This window comes from Aquarana catesbeiana, linkage group LG03 (genome assembly GCF_042186555.1).
Source record: "Aquarana catesbeiana isolate 2022-GZ linkage group LG03, ASM4218655v1, whole genome shotgun sequence".
Taxonomy (NCBI): Eukaryota; Metazoa; Chordata; class Amphibia; order Anura; family Ranidae; genus Aquarana; species Aquarana catesbeiana.
This window is the reverse complement of record NC_133326.1, coordinates 243,218,925-243,240,734: the sequence shown is the minus strand read 5'-3', so window position 1 is coordinate 243,240,734 and position 21,810 is coordinate 243,218,925. Positions and strand designations below refer to the sequence as shown.

General features: G+C 43.9%; 1 protein-coding gene across 16 annotated transcripts in view; it reads right to left on the bottom strand.

The window, feature by feature from the left end:
- The window catches only part of NRCAM (neuronal cell adhesion molecule), a 320,212-nt gene extending 304,397 nt beyond the window's left edge, over positions 1 to 15,815 (bottom strand). For 7 of the 16 annotated variants that reach the window (XM_073619911.1, XM_073619910.1, XM_073619918.1 and 4 more), the window contains exon 1: positions 15,625 to 15,814. The gene's annotated coding sequence lies outside the window, so the exon portion shown is untranslated. Of the gene's footprint in view, positions 1 to 15,624 lie in introns of all 16 variants that reach the window. The other 9 variants (XM_073619920.1, XM_073619921.1, XM_073619922.1 and 6 more) reach the window with 2 other exon arrangements.
- Between the last annotated feature and the right edge of the window lie 5,995 nt (positions 15,816 to 21,810).

The following is a 21,810-nucleotide window of genomic DNA, read 5'->3' as shown; positions in this document are numbered from 1 at the left end:
CGACACCCAAATCTATTTCTCTACCTGTCAGCTCACTCCCTCTGTCTCCTCACGTATCACTAATTTACTATCAGATATATCAGTCTGGATGTCACACCACTTCCTTAAACTCAATCTAGCCAAAACCGAACTTATAATTTTTCCTCCCCCATATGCCTCTTCCCCTGATCTCTCAGTCAAAATCGATGGCACAACTATAAGCCCATCCCCACATGCCAAGGTTCTAGGTGTAGTCCTAGACTCTGAACTCTCCTTCAAGCAACACATCCAATCACTGTCCAAATCCTGCCGCCTCAACCTCCGCAACATCTCCAAAATACGCCCCTTTCTAACCAATGACACAACAAAGCTCTTAATTCACTCGCTGGTCATCTCTCGCCTCGACTACTGCAACTCCCTTCTCATTGGCTTACCTCTACATAGTCTATCACCTCTTCAATCCATTATGAATGCCGCTGCCAGACTCATCCACTTTACCAATCGCTCTGTGTCTGCCACTCCTCTCTGTCAATCCCTCCACTGGCTTCTGCTCGGCCAAAGAATTAAATTCAAAATTCTAACAACTACGTACAAAGCCATCCACAATTTCGCCCCCAGCTACATCACTAGCTTAGTCTCTAAATACCAACCCACTCGCTCTCTTCGTTCCTCTCAAGACCTCCTGCTCTCTAGCTCCCTTGTCACCTCCTCCCATGCTCGTCTCCAGGCCTTCTCCAAAGCCTTTCCAATCCTATGGAATGCCCTACCCCAATCTGTCCGCTTATCTCCTACTTTATTAGCTTTCAGAAGATCCCTGAAAACCCTTCTCTTCAGAGAAGCCTATCCTACCTATCCTACCCACACCTAACAACTGTATTTTCATTTTTTTTTTCCATCAGCTCATCCCCCACAGTTATTACCTTTTGTTTCCACTTGACCCTCCCTTCTAGATTGTAAGCTCTAACAAGCAGGGCCCTCTGATCCCTCCTGTATTGATTTGTAGTGTAAGTGTACTGTCTGCCCCATGTTGTAAAGCGTTGCGCAAACTGTTGGCGCTATATAAATCCTGTATAATAATAATAATAATAATGTGATTGTAAAGGCAGAAGGTTTTTTTATCTTAATGCATTCTATGCATTAGGCTCCATGCACACTGGACGTTAAAATAACATTATAAAAACGCCAGTAGCTTTGCAGTGAGTCGTTCAACATTTTTTACCATTTTTGCAATAGCATTTATTAGCGTTTTTGCGCGTTAGCAGTTTTTAGCGTTTTTTTTTTTTTTTTTTTTAAGAAAATTTTTTTTTATTGTTTTTTCAATGGATCAAAAATGTTAAAAAACGCTGGTGAGTGTTTATCGACGTTTATCAGTGTTTAACCTTTTTAAGCATTTTTTGTGGTCAGAAAAACAGCTCCTGAATGTGATTTTAGGGCGTTCAGACAACAGCCCATAAACTCCACTGTTGATAAACGTCCAAAAACGTCCATGTGTGCATGGACACATAGGATAACATAGAGCAGAGTTTATAGGCTGTTAAAAAAAAACGCACAAACTCCCAAAAACGGCCGTTTATGAGCTTCAGTGTGCAGGGAGCCTTAAGATAAAAAAAAACCTCTGTGTGCAGCAGCCCCCCCATATCCACCCTAATACTTACCTGAGCCTCATCTTAATCCAGTGATGTTGCACGAGAGCCTCGGCTGTCCTGATTGGCTAAGACACACAGTGGCTCATGCTGCTTTCAATCAAAGTCAGTAAGCCAATGGGGAGAGGGAGGGGGCGGGGCTGAGCTCGGGTGCCCCCCATAATAAACTGCTTGCTGTGGGGGGCACATGGCAAGAGGGAGGGGCCAGGAGAGCCTGCCAGGGACCCAAGAAGAGGAGGAGCCGGGCTGCATGGTGTAAAACCACTACACAGTGCAGGTAAGTATAACATGTTTTTTATTTTTAGACAAAAAACCCAATCTGAGTGCTACTGTGGAGGGGATGTTTATACATTCGATTTTGTGTTTGTTTTTTATTTTTGGACATCGTAGGGAAGGGTGAGAACCCCTCTCAGAATTTGGTTCTTTATGCCCTCTGGGGAGTTTCACCAACTGAATTTTTCCTGGTCACTATTGTCATCAATACAGAACAAGAGGTAAGAGTAAATCTTCCAATAGGGCCACCTGTTCTGGTGACAACTGAGTACTGGTGTATGCAGTGTTTATGATTGTATAAAACAGCATTTTATTTCTGGCTAAAAGTATAAATAAAGGAACCACTTTTTTTTAAAGTGATATTGAAGTCAATTTAAAAAAAATAATAATAAATATGTTATACTTACCTGCACTGTGTAGTGGTTTTGCACAGAGCAGCCATGATCCACCTCTTCTCAGGTTCCCTGCCGGTGCGGCTGACCTGTCAAGTGTCCCCAGGAGAAGCAGCTTGCAATGGGGGCACCAGAGCAGGCTCGCCCCTGAGCCGTGGCTCTGCGTGTCCATTCACACACAGAGCCGAAGGCTTGGCCCCACCCCTCTCTTTCCTCATTGGCTCTCTGGCTGTGATTGACAACAGTGGGAACCAATGGCTCCCACTGCTGTCTTAGCCAATGAGGAGGGATAGTCCCCAGAGAGCCGAGACTCTCCAACACATCGCTGGAGGAAGATCGGGCTTAGGTACATATGGGGGGGCTGCTACACAGAGTAGATTTTTTTTACCTTCATGCATAGAATTAAAGTGGTTGTAAAGGCAAAAGGTTTTTTTATCTTAATGCATTCTATGCATTAAGATAAAAAGCCTTCTGTGTGTAGCACCCTCCCTCAGCCACCCTAACACTTACGTGAGGTCCCTCGCTGTCCAGCGATGTCCATGAGTGTCTCGGCCATCTGAGATTCTCCTTCCTGATTGGCTGAGGCACAGCAGCAGCGCCAATGGCTCCCGCTGCTGTCAATCAAAAAATACAAAATTACTGCGCTTCCCAATACCCCAAGCTGCAGTTCTAATTTGTAGGTACCAAAATCACATAAATTAAAATAATCAACAGAACCGCGCTAACAAATAAATTAAGGATTGTGAAGAAACCACAATTCAGAAAAATTATTGAAATAATCTCACAAAGTGTAACAAATTAAAAACACACAATATGTATTCCAACCCAGATAGTGAGTGATACTTGAAAATCATACGTGACTTAAAATAAATAAAAATAAACAATAAATAAATAAGTGAATAATAGTGACTCCAATATAAAAGTCTTTAAAGTAAATGAATCCACAGATGGTGATTGAAAAATTGATCAGCAAGCACCCAGTGAAAAAATCCAACACCTATAACGATGCACGCTTACCAGAGGTAAGCTTTAACCCAGCTTATATTAGAAATCCACTCAGCAGGGACACCACCATCAGTCTCATCACAGGGGAAGGACAACCAGAACTCAAAAGAAATCGAAGGTCAGCAAGAAGAACCCAGGGAAATGAGAGACACATTCTCCATAGTGTGAATCCGTATAGACAGTTTATTGAAATAAAAGATAATTGCACTTACATGGGAAAGTACGATTAAAAGCATGTATCATGGAACAGCCGGCCAGCCTGTATACACCCGTTCACAGTGGGATAGAAACAATGACGTCACCGCGTCTGTCTTCCAAAAGGCAGACGCGCTGGAAGGCAGACGCGCTGACGTCATCATTTCTATCCCACTGTGAACGGGTGTATACAGGCCGGCCGGCTGTTCCATGATACATGCTTTTAATCGTACTTTCCCATGTAAGTGCAATTATCTTTTATTTCAATAAACTGTCTATACGGATTCACACTATGGAGAATGTGTCTCTCATTTCCCTGGGTTCCTCTTGCTGACCTTCGGTTTCTTTGGACGGAGAGTTCTGGTTGTCCTTCCCCTGTGATGAGACTGATGGTGGTGTCCCTGCTGAGTGGATTTCTAATATAAGCTGGGTTAAAGCTTACCTCTGGTAAGCGTGCATCGTTATAGGTGGTGGATTTTTTCACTGGGTGCTTGCTGATCAATTTTTCAATCACCATCTGTGGATTCATTTACTTTAAAGACTTTTATATTGGAGTCACTATTATTCAGTTATTTATTTATTGTTTATTTGTATTTATTTTAAGTCCCGTATGATTTTCAAGTATCACTATCTGGGTTGGAATACATATTGTGTTTTTTTAATTAGTTACACTTTGTGAGATTATTGCTGTGGGGGCACTGAACAGGAGGGAGGGGCCAGGATCACAAAACAGGCACCCTGGAAGAGGAGGATCCGGGCTGCTCTGTGCAAATCCACTGCAACAGAGCAGGTAAGTATAAATATAACATGTTTGTTATTTTTATAAGGAAAAAACCGAGACTTTACAACCACTTTAAGACTTCAGCTGTGGATGGAGTGGAGAGGGATTAGAACACTCATCAGGTATTGATTTCTGTACTTGCTCCTGTTAGGGAGATTCACCCTCTCTATTTGTCCTATTTATCATTATCAGTGAGAGTGAAAGAGGAGAAATCTTGCAACGGGGCCACTAGTTCTGCTGACTCTGGTGACAACAGGGGATTTCCTCTCACTTCCTGAGTTGCCTATGGGACTGGAAGTGAGGGGAAACTTTCCCAATGGGACACAAAAAAACAAACTCACTGTACCAAAAATTTAAAAAATAAGTTTTGCTCTACGTTAAGTTCAACTTTAATTAATCACAAATTCCACAGTGAAGATTAATAAAGTCATTGTAACAAGGGGTTATAAAGGGTTTCCACTGAAGTGAAAGAATACAAGAGTTTCTTCATCTTATTTAGGGTAAAGTATGGAACACAAAAAAGAAATAGTGTCTGTGTCATCCATTGCAACCAATCAAATTGTCTTATTTGCTTGAAAAAGAAAATGTATACAGCTGATAACTGTGAAGAAGATGTATTTTCTTTCCATCAGTTTAGATGACGCTGCCCTTTATGACATAACCCCCTGCAGGCTGCTCAGAAAATAAGCTGATTTATTAAAACTGGAGGGATGGAATCTAGGGCAAAATTGTGTAGGCAAAAAAAAAAAACAGCCTGGCTAAGTGCTCTAGGATATATATAGTGAATATGGTCAGTATATAAAAGAAGTGGTATTCTTTAGATTCTGCATTATAAGGGTTCATTCACACAAGCATTTGCATATTTTCTGCATGGAGCCCTGGCTCTTGCTGGCAGAGCTAGCACCTGAACTACACCCGTTTAGCTGCATTTAGATGTGTTTGGACACGTACAATTCTTCTAATGACTTTACAAGTAGTGTTTACACATATAACATATGCAGATATGTACGGCCTCTGATGCAGCCGTGTCTTGCTTTTTTTACACCTAAACACAATGCACATTTTCTTTGTAGACAGCAGTTTGTATGGCCCCGTTGATTCCTATTGTGCTGCGTTTAGATGCATACAAAACTTTACTCTGTACACATCTAAATGTTGCATTTTAGACACCTATGTGAATCAATCTTTAAAGTGATTGTAAAGTCTCGTTTTTTTTCTCTAAAAATAACAAACATGTTATACTTACCTGCTCTGTGAAGTGGTTTTGTACAGAACAGTCCAAATCCTTCTCTTCTCGGGACCCTCTTTGGCTCTCCTGGCCTCTCCCATCTGTCGAGTGCCACCACAGCAAGCAGCTTGCTATGGGGGCACCCGAGGAAAGTCACAGCTCTGTCAGGCACAGAGCCCTGATTTGGCCCCGTCTCCTCTTTCTCCTGATTGGCTAACTGGCTTTGATTGACAGCAGCTGGAGCCAATGGAAGAGAGTCCCGGATGGCCGAGGAACTCGTGGACATCGCTGGAGAGATGGGGCTAGATAATTATTAGGGGGCTGCTGCACACAGAAGGCTTTTTAACTCAAAGTGGTTGTAAACCCGTTTAAAAAAAAAAACAAAAAAAACCCCTGCAAGACAAAGGCATAATGAGCTAGTATGCATAGCATACTAGCTCATTATGAATTACTTACCTAAGACCGAAGCCCTCACAGCGGTCCTCATTCACCACTCCGGCGGCCGTCATCTCCCTGGGGGGTTACTTCCGGGTATCACGGCTTGGGCGCTGTGATTGGCCAGAGCTGCGTTGACGTCACTCACGCACATGCGCTCCGGAGCCGCCGGTAACGGCACAGTACAACTGAAGCATCAGCACGTACGTGTCATTGCTTTAGTTTGCCAAAGTGCGCATGTGCCGATGACGTTGGCACATGCAAATACAGGGGATATCTCCTAAACCGTGCAGGCTTAGAAGATATCCAGTGTAGCTACAGGTAAGCCTAATTATAGGCTTGCCTGTAGTATAAAGTGGTTGTAAAGGGTTTACAACCACTTTAATGCATAGAATGTATTAAGATAAAAAAAACCTTCTGACTTTACAGCCACTTTAAGATAAATCTATACTACCATTTCTGATTAGCTATCCATGCTAATAATAAAGTCTTCCTTATGGAAATAATATTTGAATGCAGCATGCTAGCTACCTTCGGGTAATGTACTGGTCATAAATCTGGTTATAAGAATCAATCAATATGTCACTGTGCCTGGCAATCTATACTGAGCCTGTCGTCTGGGCAACATAACAACAATGAGATAAGTGCCCCAGGAGAGGCTCTATACTTTATTGGCCATGTACAGTATACTTGCCAGATGTTCAGAGCAATCTCTGTGGATTCTCCCTTTTAGATTGTGAGCTTTTAGGAGCAGGACTCTCCTATTCCTCTTGTTTTGTAACTGTACAGTCTACAGTTATTCTTTAACTACTTCAGATCTGCGCTATAGCCGAATGATGGCTACAGTGTGGTTCTGCTTTGCGTCAATAGACGTCCTCTCCTTTGCAAGCTGGCCACGCCCCCTGCAGGGCACGCGCGGCGCGTGCTGTGATCGCCCGAGTCAATGAGACTCAGGTGATCACAGATCAGAGTAAGGGGTCGATCCCGACCCCTTACCATGTGATCAGCTGTCAGGCAACGACAGCTGATCACGTGATGTAAACAGAGGATTGTTAATCATTTTTTTTTCTTCTCACGCTGACAGCATGAGGAGAAAAAAAAGCCGATCACCGGCTTCTGTTGAAGTCCCGAGCAAGGAGAGACGAAGCCGCCTCATATGTGCCCACAGTGCCCACCAATCAATCAGTGCCACCTATCAATGACCACATGTACCACCTATCAATTCCCACCAGTGATGTCAATCAGGTCCTCATCAGTGCCACCTAGCAGTGCTGCCTATCAGTGTCGCCTACCAGTGTCAATTAGTGCCCATCAGTGCCAGCTATCAGTGCCACCTATTAGTGCCCTTCAGTGCCACCTATCAATTCCCATCAGTGCTCCTCATCAGTGCCACCCATCAGTGCCACATCTCAGTGCCCACCAGTGCCACCTCATCAGTGCCCACCAGTGCCGCCTATTAGTGCCCATCAGTGCCGCCTTATCAGTGCCCATCAGTGCAGCCTATCCGTGCCCATCAGTGCAGCCTATCCGTGCCCATCAGTGCCGCCTTATCAGCGTACATCAATGAAGGAGAAAAATTACCTGTTTGCAAAATTTATTAACAAAATATAAAACGGTTTTGAATTTTTTTTTTTTTAAATGTGGTCTTTAATTTTTTTAACAAAAAATAAAAACCCCAGAGGTGATCAAATACCACCAAAAGAAATCTCTATTTGTGGGGAAAAAAATGATAAAAATTTCATTTGGGTACAGTGTTGTATGACCGCGCAATTGTCATTCAAAGTGCGACAGCGCTGAAAGCTGAAAATTGGTCTGGGCAGGAGGGGGGTTTAGGTGCCCAGTAAGCAAGTGGTTAAAGCACTGTGCAATCTGTTGGCACTAAATAAATCCTGTATAATAAATCAAACTAGTTATCTTGGTGTTGTAAACTAATAAGCTGGAATTTCATGATAAAGCTGTATTGGCTAACCTCGGACCAGTTCTAAGACATCAGATCCATTTGTGATGAGCTGGATAAGACAAGACTTTTCTCATGAATCGGCTCTTCCAAGTTGTGGTCTCCATTAAGTGAACACACAAAAAAAGGTGCACTCTGCTATAGACTGCAGGCCATTGTGCTGTCAGTCTTATCATGGCTAACAGAGAACCGTCTGACAAGAGGATCTTCCATTATGCTGATGATGTGTGTCTGAAACAAGTCCATCTCTACTGATCAGCATCAAAGATGACGTCTATCACACTGCACTTAGAGCCACATTCAGGCAGAGTTTGCCTTTATGTATCCCCATCAGTTCTACAATCATAAAATTAGAAACAGACCATCATACGGGTATCACATAGTACAAGTGTGTGTCAGATTGTATCAATAAAAGGACACAAAACAATAACATTATAACAATTTACTGCACACTGTTTAGTTACAACGAACAATAACAAATACCTCTGTACCTTTGTGTATTTGCGCATTCTGTTTTATTATTAAAAACTTCAATAAATTAAGATGAACCTAGCATTAGGATGTCAATCTGTAGAGAAGGTAGATGCAGTGGTGGCCGGTGCTCCATTTTTGGGGGGCCCAAGACCACCCTTTTTTAAGCCAATTAGAGCTTCTAGCTCTAATCGCATGCTTCTAAAAAAAAAAAAAAAAAAACCCCATTTGAATCCATGCGTCTGGCACCCTGCATGTAGATTAGGGGACTGATGGATTAGGGGGGCAGCGCTCCTTATGGACGGGCCACCACTGGTTAGATGGACTAGTAGATTTAGATGAAGGTTGCATATGTGACTAGCAATTTAAATCCAACTCTAGATAACACTTTTTAAATAGTTACACCAATATTTTTGTAAAGAGGAACTGCAGTCTGCTCACATAATTTGTAATAAAAACATATTTGCCATTCTTAAGCTTTCCTCCAACCACTTTGCCTATTATTTTATACATACTGTGATTCTGTACTTGTCAAATATGCTGCAGAAATCTCCCTCCACTGAGTCTGGCTGCAGCCATTTTAACTATGGGCAGCTGAAGTTGCTGCCTGATCACTTCCTGGATTTACACAGACACACAGAGACACACCTCCAGCTCTGCAGCTCTCATTGGCCCTCTTATGACTTATCCCCCCTCCCTTCCTGGCAAACTCTCACAAGAGTGAGAGAGAGAGAGCTGTGCATGATGTCATAAGCCTAGGCTAATGATCAGACAAGAAACAGGTTGTGGGCTGTATAAGGTATCTACTGACAGAAAAAAAAAAGGTTTTACTATCCAAAGTTAAAACAACAAGGGCAGAATATTTAATAGATGGAAAGATGAAAAAATGGCTTAAAGTGGCTGTAAACATACACAAAGATTAAACAAATCCTCCCACATAAGTTGTACCTGTCTATCTGCAGTCTTCTCTTCTCTACAGCCAAAGTCTATAAAGCTTGTCTGAGCTTTCAGAAAAGAATGGGCTGGGGTGCTGAAATTACACTCTACAGTGCTCAGTGAGGAGAGCTCTGAGAGCCGATTGGAGTGAAGGGACACACTCCCTTCCCCCCTTCACACAGCACACAGGAACAGAGCTGTGGCTCAATCCCCTGTCACCTTTTTTCTCCTGGTGTCAGGAAAACTTGTCAGAAGTGATTCATGCTGATAGCAGAGGAATGGGACAGCAGACAGAAATTATGCTGAGCACTCTTAATTGAGACAAGTCCACACTATAGAAGGAAATACTTTGTTCATATTTCATGTCTAAGGTTTACAATCGCTTTAACCTTTTGGAATTAAGGTTTTACATGAATGAATAAAAGCTGACCATTGAAACCATCCCTGTTAGTGTTAAGTAACAACTCTCTAACTGCTACTTTTGCAGGATGGCTTGGTCTGTTAGCCCCCTTTCACACTGAATGCGCCTTTGAAATCATGCTACTTAACTTGATTTTAAAGCCGCAGGTCAGTGCAATTCCAGATGCGACTTGCGGGACATCTGTGTAACTTCATGCACAGGTGTCTATGCAGGTCACACATGAAAATCACCTAAACAAATAGTACAGGAACCTTTTTTTTTTTTTTTAAATCGGTGCGGCACCCCAAAGTCGGAGTTGCACCGATTTGAACAGTTCCACTGCCGACAATAGGGTGTGACTTGGAACTATGAAATTGCATGACAAGTTGTACCGGTGGGAATGAGGGCTTGAAGGAAGCTGACAAATAACAAACTTACTGGTCAGATCACCAGGTGATAAAACTTGGGGGCAGGAAAACAGACTGCTGTGTTGATGTTACTGACAGATTGCATCATATATGTCATTTTTCATTCTACTTTAATTCGGTCGTCATGAATATGAAATGTTTGCTTCACAACACAGAGACATTTCAAAGCAGTAACACTGCCCTAAGGCCTTCCAATCATAACCTTTGAAAAGCTGTAAACTAAAGGGCAATCACAAACAAGCATTAAACTTGATATTTAAACCAGTATTGGTTCTTGTGGCTCATCAGTGTAGTACACATAAATTAGCAGAATAAGAGATCCAGTCCTAGCTGAGCTCCTGCTCTTCCATGCTGACACATCTTCACTCATCTGTACCTAGCATACATAAAGCACATTGCCGGCTCTGTATTGCTGCACAGCAACTTGACATGACTCAAAGCATCTTGTCAAGGTTGGGCTCTATGAAGTGACCTGACAGCCCTAGTTATTTAAAGCACTATTATATCCTCTGTGTTTTTTAGTCTAACACATTGAGCACAAGAAAATAAAAATTCCCCAGTAAAGGATTTGTTCAAATTCTTACCCAAGCCCTTAAACTATACAACTTGTAATGCTGCTGGCTCCTGCTTTGTTAGTGCTGCTTCCCTGAATTTCTGGTCTTCTTAGGAAGGAGATAAAAATATTAACTTTTTTTCCTTTTTTTTCATAAGTTAGATACTAATAACTGAAATTGCAAGCATTTTCTGTTTTTTTGTTTTTTTTTTACTCTTTTATTTTTTCATACGTTAGATACTAATAACAGAAATTGCAAGCATTTTCTGTTTTTTTTTTTTATTTTATTTTTTTCACAAGTTAGATACTAATAACAGAAATTGCAAGCATTTTCAGGGTTTTTTTTTTACTCTTTTATTTTTTCATACGTTTGATACTAATAATAGAAATTGCAAGCATTTTCAGTTTTTTTTTGTTTTTTTTTCATAAGTTAGATACTAATGACAGAAACTGAAAGCATTTTCTGTTTTTTTTTTATTTTATTTTTTCACAAGTTAGATACTAATAACAGAAATTGCAAGCATTTTCGGGGTTTTTTTTTTTATAAGTTAGATACTAATAACAGAAATTGCAAGCGTTTTTAGTTTTTTGTTTTTTTTTCATAAGTTAGATACTAATGACAGAAATTGCAAGCATTTTTAGTTTTTTTTTTTTTCATAAGTTAGATACTAATAACAGAAATTGCAAGCATTTTCAGGGGTTTTTTTTTACTCTTTTATTTTTTCATACGTTTGATACTAATAATAGAAATTGCAAGCATTTTCTGTTTTTTTTTTATTTTATTTTTTCACAAGTTAGATACTAATAACAGAAATTGCAAGCATTTTCTGTTTTTTTTTTATTTTATTTTTTCACAAGTTAGATACTAATAACAGAAATTGCAAGCATTTTCGGGGGTTTTTTTTTTATAAGTTAGATACTAATAACAGAAATTGCAAGCGTTTTTAGTTTTTTTTTTTTTTTTCATAAGTTAGATACTAATGACAGAAATTGCAAGCATTTTTAGGTTTTTTTTTTTTTCATAAGTTAGATACTAATAACAGAAATTGCAAGCATTTTCAGGTTTTTTTTATTCCTTTATTTTTTCATACGTTAGATACTAATAACAGAAATTGCAAGCATTTTCTGTTTTTTTTTTTTTTTTAATTAATTTCTTCTTCTCTTCTCCCCTGGCTGTGCTGCCATACTCTTGTTCTGTTTGTGCCCCCTGGGACCTAAGAAGTCCCCCCCATCGATATGAAAGGATGCACGTACTGTTGTAGTTCCAAGTGGGAATTGGAAATGTAGAGGAGACTCCTACTGGACTTTATTGGTCCCAGTTACAAAAATAAAACAGTGTGAGACAGTTTTAAAAGGAAGTTCAGAGGAAGAAATCTATTAAAACCTCAAGTGCTGTTATTAGTATCCTTTACTATTACTTTTACACTTGCTTTTTCTCCATGGTGGATCACTTTTCAGAGTGCAGCTAAGCAGCTGCTCTCAGGTGTTCAGGAGCTGATTTTGCCGCCTCCTGAATGTCTAAGTTTATTTATTTTATTCATTTATTTGCAGTTTTCAAATGGGACTAATGCACCACAACTGCACAGCCTCATTGACTTGAACGGGTGAGACTGACAACTTGGCATGTCACATTGAATTTGCTGCAATGCAAAGAACCACAGCTGCAGCCTCTGAACAGTCCCCTCTGGCAGTATAGTAGGCTTTAGGTGGGTTGTAAAGCCACAGCTCAGCCATCTGTTTGTACCTGCCTGTGTGGACAGTGCAGTCTGGTGCCAATTTGTTAGCTGCCAAAAGGGGGAAAGGAGAAAAGGCAGAGGAATGCCTTGCCATCCTAGGCTATGAGGCTGTGTGTTTCTTTTGAGGCACACAGTGTAGGGAGAAACAGCTCTAGTCCCTGCAAGGGTGGCTCTATAGGAAGCTGCGATAGAAAGGAGCCACCCTGAAACAGGAAACCTGGGGCAGCGGTCATTGCACCAGCTTATACTGGAACATAGACTGTGATTAAAAGATAAAGAAGCTACATACTCACTCAGTAAGTAATGAAATCATCATCTGGAAACAGTGAGGATTTCTTATGACTTTAAAGAGGAACTGCAGTCTGCCCACATAATTTGCAATACAAAATTTGCCATTCTGAAGCTTCCCTCTAACCACTTTGCATATTATTTTATATATACTGTGATTCTGTACTTGCCAAGTATGCTGCAGAAATCCACCCCCCCCCCCTGAGTCTGGCTGCAGCCATTTTAACTGTGGGCAGATGAAGCTGCTGCCTGATCACTTCCTGGATTTACACAGAGGCACACCTCCAACTCTGCAGCTCTCATTGACCCTCTTATGACTCATCCCCCCTCTCTTCCTGGCAAACGCTCTCAGGAGTGAGAGAGAGAGAGCTGTGCATGATGACATAAGCCTAGACTTTTTGCCAGACAAGAGACAGGAAGTGGGCTGTATAAGGTATTTACTAGCAGAAAAAAAAATGTTTTACTATCCAAAGTTAAAACAACAAGGGCAGAAGATTTCATAGATGGAAAGTTAAAAAAATGACTGAAGGTTCGCTTTAAAGTCGTATTAAACCCCAAATCAAAAATATAATATATTGCAGCTTACCAAACATTAGATGTGGTGGCTGCATTCGTTTTCTTTTTTAGAGGCTCTTTCCCCTCTGTTTTCACCTGGTGATCTGGCCAGTAACACATCTCCTGTATTAGTGTGCCTCCACTCTGGATGAAGGAGCACAGGGGGCATCTTTGGACAGGAGCATTGTCAGTCTGCTAGCTAGATCAGTGAATCTTAACTTTTTTTTTAGTCAAGGAACCCTTGAAAATTATGGGCAGTCTTGAGGCGCCGCATTCTAAAATGTAAAAACTATTCTGATAGTTGCTATAATGCAGAGACATCAATACACGTAGGACACCCAACGTTAGGGATGATTTTTTTTTTCCCCTACCCCATCTCATCATGTGTAGGGGTTGTATGTTGGGTATATGTTGTTTGTTATTCGTGATGTTTGTTTGTTTTTTTTTGTATGAAAAAGCAACAATAAAGATGATTTCATTTAAAAAAAGAAAAAAAAAAAAGAAGGAAGGAAGAAATGATTTATTCTTCCAAAGTAAATACACTTTTGCAAACTGGTACTGACTAGTATTCCAATGTTTCTCTTCTCCCTCAATTTTTCTCCGTCACTCAGCTAATGTGACCCCAACGCTGATGGAGAGAGGCAGGGGAGGGTCAAACAAGGATGACATGCAGGCAACTGACATCCTCCATATCAACTGAGGATGTCATTGGTCGTTAGAAGGATGGCAGCTAGAAGGTTGTAATGGTGCATATTGAGAACCTGTGGTTTTGTGTAACTAAAAGGCAGTCTTCATCCACGCGCCGGCTTGTATACAATTTTGGGACAATTTTTTGGCAATTTGCCAAGGCACCCCTGAAGAAGCCTCAAGGCGCCCCCGAAGAAACCTCAAGGCGCCCCGAAGAAGCCTCAAGGAGCCCTCAAAGAAGCCTCAAAAAGCCTCCGAAGAAGCCTCAAGGAGCCCCCGAAGAAGCCTCAAGGAGCCCCCGAAGAAGCCTCAGGGTTCCCCCACGAAGCCTCAAGGCGCCCCCAAAGAAGCCTCAAGGCGCCCCCAAAGAAGCCTCAAGGCGCCCCGAAGAAGCCTCAAGGCGCCCCCGAAGAAGCCTCAAGGCGCCCCCGAAGAAGCCTCAAGGCGCCCCCGAAGAAGCCCCAAGGCTCCCCGAAGAAGCCTCAAGGCGCCCCCGAAGAAGCCTCAAGGCACTCTGGTTGAAAAAGGCTGTGCTAGATGTACCAGCGGATTTAACCTCTTAGCGCCGGCCGCTCCCGACCCTTTAAGAGGTTTATGAAGCCAGGAGGCGCGGTGGGGTGCTCCTTAAGGTCACATGACCGCCGTCATTGGCTGTCACGGCAATCACGTGGTCCGAAAACTCGTGATCGTCGTAAAAGCTTTTGGTCAGGCGACAGACACTGTGCTGGGATAACGCGCTCTCGGCACAGGTGTATAAGCAGCAATTCCTGCAAATATGTGGCTCCTCGGAGCTAAGAACCAGGCACCGAGAGGCCACATATTTGCGTACGGCTGGCGCCAAGGGGTTAAATATATTAACAAATTGAAGCTTTTTAAAGCTTTATAAGTCATCAGTGCCGGTTCACACAGGGGCGACTTGTCCGCCTGACAAGTCACGCTCCATGCAGTAAAATAGAACCGTTCTAATAGGAGCGACTCAAGTTTCCTGTACTACTTGGGGGCGACTTCGGAAGGGCTTGCATGGACTTCTATTAAAGAAGTTGTTTTGGAAGCCGCGCTGTAAGTGGCGGACGACTTTGAAGCCGTGCTCTGTGTGCACCGGCACTCACAGCAACATTTTTTGTGCGTGGGGGGGGGGGGGGATAGAGGTTCTACATAAAAAAATAAATAAATAAAAGCAGATCATCATTGTAAGCACCCCTGCAAGTGGTAAATGGTTTGTCTCAACCTTCTAACTGATACATTAGCAGGGCAGCTTGTTCTGACTTTCTGGCTGGCTCACTGGGTGAAAAATGCTAAAAATAAGAAAACTAATGCAGCCATGAGATGTAAGGATTGGTAATAAATCTTTGGATGAATGTTGGGGTGTGGAGGATGCAGTGCAGCACCTGCCATGGGCCCTTGTCCTGCAGCATCCTGATGACACATAGGATATGGGGTACCAGTCAGTGATGATGGGGGACCCCCCATGGTAACACATCCCTGTCCCTGCAGTGACAGATAAATAAAGTTGTGGGGTTCAGTGATCGGGCTGGGACGTGACTGCAGAAGCCCCAATGCTGAGCCAGCCCAGGAATAAAGCGATTACCGCAAAATGCATCTGTTGCCGAGCAGAGAGCGGAGTCCCGGGGGGGGGGGGTTCTATAGGAGCTCCTCTCCCCTCTATAAGGCACACTCCTTACCTCCACCAAGGGGCTCCTCTCCGCCTGCTCACCCCCCGGCTCTTCTAGGATAGATGGGGCTGATGATGCTGCTCTGTCCTCCGGAGCTCACACAGCCGCCTCTGCAGCCTCAGCGAAGACCAGCAGCATCCTCTGCGCGCTCCCTCCAAGCCGCGGGGACGAGCTCGGGATGGCCTAGGCTCGTGCTCCCACCTGTTCCAGAAGCAGCCAGGCTCGTGCCCGAGAGGGGGAGGCTCGTGCCTGAGGTCAGGGGGTGCAGGGACCGTTATGTACCTGTATGAGGGGTGTCACTGCACTCCATGGACGTACGAGAACGTTCTACTAGGTTCCAGTATATAGTAATAGTATGCTCCTCATCCATGATGAGCCCTCACACCAAACACCTTGTGAGATCTTCTATCCCCTGTCTTCAATCCATTCCCTCTTCTGCACTTAACTTGGAGAAAAATCCTGCCATATAGGCATGCGCACAGGGTGTGCCAGGTGTGCCTGGGCACACCCTATTTACCTCATGTGCCGCATAGTCCCCTGTGTAGACCCCTGATATTTCACCAAATGAAAAAAAAAAAAAAAATTCCCTTTTGTAAAAAAATAAAATTGCTAAAAATAATGAAAATAAAAACGATGCTCTACTGACACCGTCCTCTGCTCTACTGACACCGTCCACTGCTCTACTGACACCGTCCTCTGCTCTACTGACACCGTCCTCTGCTCTACTGACACCGTCCACTGCTCTACTGACACCGTCCACTGCTCTACTGACACCGTCCTCTGCTCTACTGACACCGTCCACTGCTCTACTGACACCGTCCTCTGCTCTACTGACACCGTCCTCTGCTCTACTGACACCGTCCACTGCTCTACTGACACCGTCCACTGCTCTACTGACACCGTCCTCTGCTCTACTGACACCGTCCACTGCTCTACTGACACCGTCCTCTGCTCTACTGACACCGTCCTCTGCTCTACTGACACCGTCCACTGCTCTACTGACACCGTCCACTGCTCTACTGACACCGTCCTCTGCTCTACTGACACCGTCCTCTGCTCTACTGACACCGTCCACTGCTCTACTGACACCGTCCTCTGCTCTACTGACACCGTCCTTTGCTCTACTGACACCGTCCACTGCTCTACTGACACCGTCCTCTGCTCTATTGACACCGTCCTTTGCTCTACTGACACCGTCCTCTGCTCTACTGACACCGTCCTCTGCTCTACTGACACCGTCCACTGCTCTACTGACACCGTCCACTGCTCTACTGACACCGTCCTCTGCTCTACTGACACCGTCCTCTGCTCTACTGACACCGTCCTTTGCTCTACTGACACCGTCCACTGCTCTACTGACACCGTCCTCTGCTCTACTGACACCGTCCTTTGCTCTACTGACACCGTCCACTGCTCTACTGACACCATCCACTGCTCTACTGACACCATCCACTGCTCTACTGACATGTTATTATATATACACATAGACACACAGCCATGTGTGTTTGCACTTTGGAGTGTACACCCTAATGCAATAGGCTGTGCACACCTATGCATATGTTTAACCCTTTCCCAGTGTCCCTTTAAAAGGTTTTGAATGCCGGGGGGGGGTCAGCCCATCATGTGACCACTGTGATTGGCTGGCACGTGAAAGAGAGTCCATCCCGCCGGATGGCACAGCTCAGCCTCTGTGCTGGGAGTGCAGCTTGTGGGCTTTAAAGCCCACCCTTTTGCTGCAGTCACATATATGTGTTAGGCAGTCATAAAGGGGTTAATATGTGTTCCCTTTCACCCAGTATAAGTTGTAATTTTTTGTCACAATTTTTTGGAAAATTAAGAAATTAAATTTTTCTTTTTCACATTTTTTTTCACTTACTGTCACGAGAGCAGTACAGCATCATCATATGAATAGTGTGGCAGTAATCAGGGACACTGATAACAGTATGTAAAAAAAACAATAATAATTAAAAAAAAGTTTACATTTTATTTCTTCTTTTTCTAGTTTGTTTACTTTTTTACTACTACTCCGAGGAAGTGATCAAAATGTTTTTATTTTACACTATGATTGCTTATAACAGTGTTGATTACTGTTATAAGCAATCATTTTATAAATTGGTTCACAGTGATCATATGTTATCTTATTGTCCCGGGACAAGCCTGGTACATCGATCTGTCTGGAGGACACAGCGGGCGACGGATTGTGCAGCAGCACAGCCCCTAAGGCATGGACAAGGAGCATGACTGGGAGGACGTCATATGACATCCACTCAGAATGGGAAAGCTCCCACCTGGCTGTCATTTGTCTATAGGCCGGGCAGGAAGCAGTTAAATGCCTTACAGCAGAAGGCATCATTATTGACTGCTAGTATTTATCAAGAAAATCACTGTGATCGATTCCAATAAAGTCTGGGGACTGGCTGAATGCATTTCTCAATAAAGTAATCTTAAACCCAAAACAAAAATGTAATACAGGCGGTCCCCTGCTTACAAACATCTGACTTACAAACGACTCCTACTAAGACCCCTTTCACACTGAGGCGCTTTTCAGGTGCTTTCACGCTAAAAAAAGCACCTGAAAAGCTCACGAAAACCTATTTTCATTAAAACCAATGAATGCTTTCACACTGGAGCAATGCGCTGGCAGGGTGGTGAAAAAACACCCCTCTCCATTGAAATGAATGAAAAGCTCTTCAAAAGTGCCTGAAAAGCTCTTCAAACGTGCTCAGTGTTTTACTGGCAGTTTACAAGCGCCTCAGTGTGAAAGGGGCCTTACAAACGGAGGGAGACAACAGGAAGTGAGAGAAAATCTACCCCATGGAAGGGAAATTCTCTCCTGTAAGAGTTAATATGGGGAAAAGGTGTCTCCCCACTGATGCTTTATCACCAATCCTTGTTTCCCTAATAACCCAAAATTTTCAAAATCCAATTGTCATTGGGACAGAAAGTGAGGTGAAATCTTCTGAACAGGGGCACAGACAGCAAAACAAATGTTACAGGGGTGATAACCCTTCCCTATGTTATTCAAAAAGCTTTTTTGGCTGGAGCTCAGGGGCGGATCCAGGGGGGGGGGCAACGTGGCAATTGCCCCCTCCGAGAAATTTGTGACAGCTGAGACCAGTCAGCGGATGAGTGAGCGGGCGGGAGGCCAAGTGTGCCGGTTAACGAGGAGCAGCAGGTGGGCCAGATGAGAGAGAGCCTGAGCGGGCTGCGGGCAGGTCGGCGGACGAGTGAGGGGGGGGTCGCCAGCCGTGTGTGCATGTAAACGAGCGGGCAGGTCGGCGCCGGCGGACAAGTGAGGGGGGGTCTCCAGCTGAGTATCCGGGCATGCAGGGCAGACAGTGAGTGAGGGGGCGGGCCGGTCCACAGGTGAGCGGAGAGACTGGCCAGTCAGTGAGCCGGCGGGCGGAGATCAGAGAGATGACATCATCTCTCACCACCCGCCCTGCATCACTGCAGTTTCGCCCTCACTGTACAGCCATGGGCAGCAGAGAGATTACATCATCTCTCTGCTGCCTGCCTTCACTCTGACAATCTGCACCTTAGCAGGCCAACCACAATGAGAAACATGTGGCAGGTGACGTGGCAAGTGTAATCTGCAATGTGTGGCAGGTGACGTGGCAAGTAACAACCAGCAACATGTGGCAGGTGACGTGGCAAGTAACAACCAGCAACATGTGGCAGGTGACGTGGCAAGTGTAATCCGCAATGTGTGGCAGGTGACGTGGCAAGTAACAATCAGCAACATGTGGCAGGTGAAGTGGCAAGTGTAATCTGCAATGTGTGGCAGGTGACGTGGCAAGTAACAACCAGCAACATGTGGCAGGTGACGTGGCAAGTAACAACCAGCAACATGTGGCAGGTGACGTGGCAAGTGTAATCTGCAATGTGTGGCAGGTGACGTGGCAAGTAACAACCAGCAACATGTGGCAGGTGACGTGGCAAGTAACAACCAGCAACATGTGGCAGGTGACGTGGCAAGTGTAATCCGCAATGTGTGGCAGGTGACGTGGCAAGTAACAATCAGCAACATGTGGCAGGTGACGTGGCAAGTGTAATCTGCAATGTGTGGCAGGTGACGTGGCAAGTAACAATCAGCAACATGTGGCAGGTGACGTGGCAAGTAACAATCAGCAACATGTGGCAGGTGACGTGGCAAGTGTAATCCGCAATGTGTGGCAGGTGACGTGGCAAGTGACAATCAGCAGCATGTGGCAGGGGACCTGGCAAGTGACAATTAGCAGCATGTGGCAGGTGACGTGGCAAGTGACAATCAGTATCTGGTGGCAGGCAAGTGACAATCCGCAGCTTGTGGCAGGGACGTGGCAAGTGACAAGCTGCATCTGAAGGCAGGTCGACGTGGAAAGTGACACACTCGGGGCTCCCACAGATTCTGCATTATGGTGAGTTGAACCATTTCATTTTATATTAAAATGTAATAATATAAATAAAGCTCTTCAATCATCCTGACACCATAACAACCATGGTGCAATGATGATGAAAGCGCTAACACCAGCCACTGCCTCGATAAATTGCCTGCAAAAAATTATATTTTCTGGCAGTGCCCCTCTCGAGACTAGACTCTGGATCCGCCCCTGCTGGAGCTACACTTAAAAAATGTACCTGTTCCAAATTACAAACAGATTCAAATTAAGAACAAACCTACAGTCCCTGTCTTGTTTGTAACCTGGGGACCGCCTGTATTGTTTACCAGCTGTTACAGGAAGTTGCTGCATTATTTTTTAAAGCTTCTTTTTTTATTTTCATTTTGCAATCCAGCCAGTAACACATTTCCTGTTTTAGGATGTCTCCACTCTGGATGAAGGAGCAACAGAAATACCTTTGAACAGCAGAATTGTCAAGCTGGGGAGAAGCGAGTGTTAAGGCCCGTACACACGATCTGACTTTTTGACAACAAACATGCAAATTAGCTGTTTTGGAGCAACATCCGATCGTGTGTACGCTCCATCGGACAAACTTTTTCGGTTTTCATCGGACTTTTGTTGGCTGTGCGAACGGACAAACTTTCCGGCAACATAAGTCCGATGGAGCAAAGTCCGATCGTGTGTACACAAAAATAATCAGACTTTAGTCCAAAGTACAAACAAGCATGCTCGGAAGCAAGGACCAGCACAAAGCAGTGGGTCTTGTAAAACTAGGGTTCGTAATGGAGATAGCACATTCGTGACGTGTGAAATTATGAAATTTCTAAATGCAACGCACCATTCTCTTCTTCTTTTTAATGGCTTAATAATAAATCTGCTTTGCTGGTGATACTGACAGAGTACAGACAAACATATTTTACATAGGATTTGTGTTTTAGTGATATCAATAAAAAAATGTTGTCTTTTTTTTGGCTATTTTGTTTATTGTGCATTCACAACATAAATAAAATTACTAAATTATTATAGACATATTCTCTGTCATCACAATTCAAAATTCAAAATTAGAAACCAAAAGAGCAAATGATACACAGAAAAATAAAAATGTATAGCCTATTAAATCATACTCAAATCAAAAAATACAACATGCTAAATTAGTAGCCCCTAAACTCCCCAGACCACTGGCCTTGTGGATCCTGGGGCTGATTTTGCCACTGACCACCATGCTGCTGAGGTGGGTGGGCTTGCTGGGGTGGGTAAGTTTGCTGAGGTGGGTAGGTTTGCTGAGGTGGGTAGGTTTGCTGAGGTGGGTAGGTTTGCTGGGGTGGGTAGGTTTGCTGGGGTGGGTAGGTTTGCTGGGGTGGGTAGGCTTGTTGTGGAGGAGGTGGAGGTGTGTGGTCCAAATGACACACATGTGATTTAGTGGTTAGCTCTCGTTTCCTGGTCTTGCTGAAGAGCTGGATGATTAGACCCTCACATAGCTCCCTTTGATCTGGGTCAAGCTCACGGAGCTTATTAGCAGTAAAACAGCCAAACCCTTCAGCACTATCGGGTGCTGTGGTGATCACAGATGTAGCCCTAGTTAAGAACTCAGCTGTGGCCTCATCCAGGTGCGGGCTATTCCTGGCCCTTTTTTTGGGAGGATGCAGGGGAGGGATTCTGCACTCAGTTGTCGTCTGGCTGCTGGGCCCAGCCTCTTCTTGGCTCAAAAGTTCCTGTGTGTGTAAAACCAACATCATTTTAATTTTTGGACATCAATCACAAACACTTTTCAGGTCCAATTGGAATGTGTCCAAATAGTAAAGACTATCATTCT